The 6,034-nt window shown below is 36.5% G+C and overlaps 1 protein-coding gene across 2 annotated transcripts in view; it reads left to right on the top strand.

The window, feature by feature from the left end:
• Positions 1 to 732: 732 nt before the first annotated feature.
• LOC126236030 (speckle-type POZ protein-like) overlaps positions 733 to 6,034 on the top strand; it is a 47,316-nt gene continuing 42,014 nt past the window's right edge. Inside the window, exon 1 of one of the 2 annotated variants that reach the window (XM_049945052.1) lies at positions 733 to 927. The gene's annotated coding sequence lies outside the window, so the exon portion shown is untranslated. The remainder of the gene's footprint in view (positions 928 to 6,034) is intronic. The other variant, XM_049945053.1, reaches the window with a different exon arrangement.

Genomic DNA, 6,034 nt, shown 5'->3' with positions numbered 1-6,034 from the left:
CCGAAAAACACCGAATTTTCCACACATTTGCGATTATATCCCTGCTAATTCGTCCTTTTTTCTTGTATTTCTGCGTATTTTTTTTCTCATTTTTGCGACCTAAAGCACAATTTTTCTTACTGGTGGCACTTTGAGGTATTTATTTAACGCATTTTAAGTACTTGCTCCCAGTTTATTAAATAAATAGTAGACTGAGTAATCTATATACATAATCGAGAAGTCACTGATAAAGGCATGGAGGGTAGTATTTACTGTTCCACTAGCAAATTTACTAGAGGAAGCGATTGTTTGTAAGCTTTTGTACGAGCCGTAATATCTATTATATAGTCATAAAATCGTAGAAAAATAGGTCTACAGAATCAAGTCTTAATTATAATGCGTCTCGAAATTTTGAAACGTATAGTGTCCCTTACTAAAATGATAACTATAATTAGAGCTATATGGAATGTACCCATGAAAAGTTACTATCCCTCCTTTCACATATTTTTCTTTCCATCCGTAGCAACAACGTAATTCACCATCGGTATTACACTATCAACAAACGGTGAAACACAACAAAAACTCTTGGTATTATAAACTTCAAACGCCGCAGAAAGCACACAGGCACAGCGAAGTCCCGAGATCACGTGACAATCCTGGTTTCATGTTGACAACATGCGCAGAACGCAATGCTTACTCCAGAGATATTTACTCTATGAGCGACTCGGGTTTTTTAGACTTGGCAACACTGACCTATGGGACGATGGGATATATTGGTGTTGGTATGCGTGAGTGTGGCTGTTGTTATGTTCTGGGGAGATATATAGCGAGCTAAGGTATCAAAATTGTTAAAATATAGTTTAGTGCAAACTGGTGATTTTTTCCTACTAAAAACAAACGCCAGTTTCTTGGATGATACATTTATTAAATCGTAACTAGACGACAATCGTAAGTAGATTATCCATTCATTTACTCTCAATACTTTAGTAAAAGTACTTTAAAATATGTCGTAGAGTTGCTTTCATTATTTCAATTCTTTCGGTTCGGAGTATGAAGAAAATTTATATTGGAATGTCTGCCCAATTTTATTTTCATGTAGGCCACGATTGCAAAGAAGAGTTGTTTGCAGGTGGTCGTGCGGTTCTAGGCGCTGCAGTCCGGAACCGCGGGACTGCTACGGTCGCAGGTTCGAATCCTGCCTCGGGCATGGATGTGTGTGATGTCCTTAGGTTAGTTAGGTTCTAAGTTCCAGGGGAGTGATGACCTAAGATGTTAAGTCCCATAGTGCTCAGAGCCATTTGAATAGTTGTTTGCTCTTGCATTTTTCAGTGTGGTGCGAACGGTAACAGTAGGCCTTGTCACCGATCAATTTGTTAGCCAACCAGATTTTCTACTTAGCCGTCTCATCAGATTGTCACCTCCCACCCTAATCTAGCCCTCAGCTTATTGCTTATGCTGTAGTATGCAGTACAGTCTGTCACCACAACCAAGATTTCAAGGGGGGGGGGGGGAGGGTGACGTTTCGTTAGGCGACATACTAGCCTATCGATCTCACACTGTAACAAAGAACATTTGCGTATGCGGATTGTTGCGCATGTGTAGTTAAAAATTTCTCGCAGATTGTATTGTTGACTTGTTTAGACAAATCACAGCTACATTCCATCCCAACAATCTGGTTCGTACGCGAGTGTCCTATGAATGCGTCAAACTTCTCATCCTTCTGAAGTATAGACAACAGAGATAGATATTTATGATTATGGGGAGCCGTTAGACAAAACTTCTCGAAAGCAGGAAGAGCCCGATGTTTTCTTCAACCATTTGAAAAGATTCGTTGCCACAGCGATTGATAGAAACAGCTGCTGGAAGGGAACAAGTTTTTCGCATTCCTCTGTTATGCGATTTTTATTTATTAAGTACATTAGACTGAGAAGAGTAATTTACGTCTTGACATGTATGGTCTGTAGATTTTGTAGATTTGTGTGATATTGTTGTTCTTATTAGTGTTTTGCTAGAGAGAGAGAGAGAGAGAGAGAGAGAGAGAGAATCATCAGTGTTAAAGAAAATAAAGGGACTTTCAGCATAAGGCAAGAAATAAACAGAAATACCAAGCTGTCAGTTGTTTTGAATAAAAGATACTTTTCCAGTTGTTGCTCTGAAAATGTTGAATATACCACCTCAAGAGTTGCAATGCTTGCTGCCAGGATTATTCAAAAGGAAAATCGCCCAGGACTTGAAATAACATCCATTATTATTCTTAGAATTTTTCAATAAAAGTTAAGTGACTGAACAAAATAGTATTGGTTTTTACCTGTCACCATTTATATGACATAATGGTGTAGAATGAGTCATGTTATATATATAATAGAGGGAAACATTCCACGTGGGAAAAATATATCTAAAAACAAAGATGATGTGACTTACCGAACGAAAGCACTGGCAGGTCGATAGATACACAAACACACACACAAAATTCAAGCTTTCGCAACAAACTGTTGCCTCATCAGGAAAGAGGGGAAGGAGAGGGAAAGACGAAAGGATGTGGGTTTTAAGGGAGAGGGTAAGGAGTCATTCCAATCCCGGGAGCAGAAAGACTTACCTTAGGGGGAAAAAAAGGACAGGTATACACTCGCACACACACACACACACACACACACACACACACACACACACACATATACAGACACAAGCAGATATATATATATATATATATATATATATATATATATATATATATATATATGTGTGTGTGTAATATGATTAATAATGTGACTTTCATGTGATCTGTCCAGTCATGGTTGGTAAATGATTCAGATTAAGTAATAGAAATAAAGTACTGTTTATATTTATTACGCCATTGTGGCATTGCTTTAATGTAAGTAGGCATGTGATATTTCTAGATGTGCTGCAGTGTTCTTTTCTTAAGTGAGATGCAGTTGTCGAAGCAAGTTTTGTGAGATGAAGGTTCCACTGCCTCTCCTACCCCCTGTTACTTCGGGGTTGAGTTTGGTCACTGTGTTTTTAGGGTTTTGGAGGGCGGTACTAAAAGGGAATTGGTGGTATTGATTGAAGAATATATTAAGGAGGGGAGTACTGTTATTTTAGATGCATTTTCATAGTATAGGGGTTTGGGGAAGAGGGCTTATCAATCACAGTCTTGAGTTTAAAATTTATGAAACTGTGGCATGCACTGATAGATGGCTTTTTTTTTGGGGGGGGGGGCAGTTAAATCAGTCATAGGGAGGGGAAGAGATGGTTTTGTTGCAGTTCATTGATTTGTAAGGTGTGATTGATTCTTGATTATTTTGTGTTCTTTATTTGTTAGCGTTTTGTGGGGGGGGGGGGCGGGCGGAGTGGTTGCGTTTATGAAATGTGTGGTTTGGGGTTGGTAGGTCATGCATGATTTGGGAGGTTTTTTGTTTATGATTTTGTTGTGTGTGTTTGTGTAAAAGTGCTTGGGGTGGGCAATCTAGGTTGTATCGCAGGAATTTGTTGGTGGTAAGTAATTTTTGTTTTGGGTTCATTCTATGCAAATTGTGATGTTTTGTGTGTTTATGGTAGATTACTTGTGTTTCCATTTTTGTAATGTCAGATGGTTTGGGTTGTTGGGTTTTTTATTATATTTTTCGTAGTTCTAGGTGTCTTTTTTTTATATAGGCCTACGTAATAGCATTTGAGCTGTGTAGGTCAAGGGAAGTGTCAGATTCTGTGTGTGTGTGTGTGTGTGTGTGTGTGTGTGTGTGTGTGTGTGTGTGTGTGTGTGTAGTGGAATTCTGTAAATTTCTTTTTGTCTGTTTTGGGATTGTGCAGTGTTTATTTTACTGTTATTTAACTTGGCCCTGCCCCAAACCCACCCGTATCCCGCGGTTGTCCCGTTAGTTTAATTTTGAGTCTATCCATATGAAGTGCTCCACTTGACCAGTTTTAAATATTTTAAGTTTTTATATGTGATTGCAGTATATTGGAGAAGTTCAAAACAGTTTTTTAAAATATTTTATCTTGCACCTGCTGGATGGTGGCCATTTTAATTTGTTGGCGCGTGACGATTTTTCAGCCTGGAGACATTAGCGAAAATTTGAATATCTCTGCACTGGGTTAAGTTAAAACATTGCAGTTGACATGATTGTTCTTAGAAAAGTGTCCTCTACAACATTGTCTGTTACACAAAATACCATAACTTCAAAAATAACCAGTCAAAATGACCTCCAAAATTTGGTATCCAAATTTTCAAAAATCCATTTTTAGGCCCAAAAATAACAAACAAGGAGTGACTTATGAGTCTCTCTCTCTCTCTCTCTCTCTCTCTCTCTCTCTCTCTTCCCCCCACCCCCCTATAATTAGACATCATGCACTACTTGCCTCTTATAGAGCAAGAACACTTACAAATGTTTCCTTAATTTTTTATGAATTTTTGAAATTTGAAAATTTTCATTTTGGGCAATTCCATGTCGAATCAAAAAGTACTACAACCTGACCCTCTCAGATTTTTTTGAAATTAATTATGCATATATTACTCATAAATCGTGACACAAACTAATTTTTTCACATTTTTCTGACAAAAAGCTACAGAGTAATGGACCTTCAAACATTGATAAGATGACAAATTTTTGACTCGCGGAACAATGTAGTTTTCTTTACAACTCGTGTTCTAATTAAGCTAGAACAAAAAATTTACTTCATTGGAAAGCTTTTTTTAAAGAGCTTTTATATGATACCAGACATCATTAGTTTAATATATATATACACAAATTGTTTAAAAAGAAAACAACATGATTGAATGTACTGAATTTTGAAAAACTTTATTTTTAAAATTCTCAAAAAAAAAAAAAAAAGTGAAAGATACACTTTACATCTACATATTCTGAAAGTTTCAACTTGGGATGAGCATGGGATCACTATCAAAAGCAATTTTACATTAAGGGTGGTGCTTCAAAAATTTGTAAAAAGTAATTTATTTTAGATATTAGGCCTACTTCTCACCAGCTGTATGTTGTAAAATGTGGAAATTAAAAATAACTTATAATTGACAAGAGAACATATGTTTTATGCTTCTGTAATTAATAAATACAAAATGAAAACTTATTTAAATAAATATAAACACAGAAAGATGAATACCTGAGATGAGACCTAAATTCAGTTAGTAATTACTATTATTTACAAACAGGTGTCATATTAGTGCACTTCTTCATACTTCGAGCTAATCAGCATGTTGCACATCAACATTTCTGCACTGGATAACTTATATGTTCGCCCTGTAGCAGTTTGAGGGTTCACGATTGCCACTACTTCCCTACTGCTTATGGAAAGAATGTCTGGATGACTCGGAAATGTAAAAGATGGTGACGGGTCTATGTGGATGTAAGAAACTAACTGCAATTTCATCCTTCTCCTGATTTTTTTCCAAGTACACAGGTTAACCATCAGTGTCCATTATAATCACAAGCAACATACCCTTTTATGTCTTTGAATGGCATTGTATCACTGTCAGAAACTGTCACCAGTTCAATTTTACTATCATCAGAGTTTGAATACACTTTTGTTATTATTTTGTCATTGCTAAAAGGAATAAAAGTGTGAAGTTTTTGTGTCCCTACAATTTTACAGCATTTCTCAAATTTCTCCATACGATTCATTTCTTCATTTTTGTGATCTTCTTTAGTAGCATACTTTAAGTTCATTCCTTCTATGTTATCCTTGGCAAACAATAAAGTTGTTTTGGTGTCATTATTTGATCACTGTATGGCCATTCCAGACTTGCTCGATGCGAGGTGGCTGAAAAATGCCATTCAGCTTCAGTTTGGAAATCTTCTTCATGATGGCACAGGTCGATTAAGTTATTCCTATTTTTATAATGAGCTGCTGCTCCATCAGAGAAATAATATATTTTTCTTGGTTTTCTACCGAATTTAACAGTCAGGAAGTCCATCAAGTACGATTGGAACAAATGCACAGCAACAGTGTCATATGTTACGCATTCTGATGTGATTACAAGACTTGTGTGCTTGAGTTTGTTCCCATCCTTGTAATAAGCAACAATGAGATGAATTGTTGGTTGCAT

The sequence above is a fragment of the Schistocerca nitens genome, chromosome 2 (assembly GCF_023898315.1).
Source record: "Schistocerca nitens isolate TAMUIC-IGC-003100 chromosome 2, iqSchNite1.1, whole genome shotgun sequence".
In the NCBI taxonomy this organism is placed as follows: domain Eukaryota; kingdom Metazoa; phylum Arthropoda; class Insecta; order Orthoptera; family Acrididae; genus Schistocerca; species Schistocerca nitens.
Note: the sequence above shows the minus strand (reverse complement) of the source record. Positions and strands in the feature narration are given on the sequence as shown.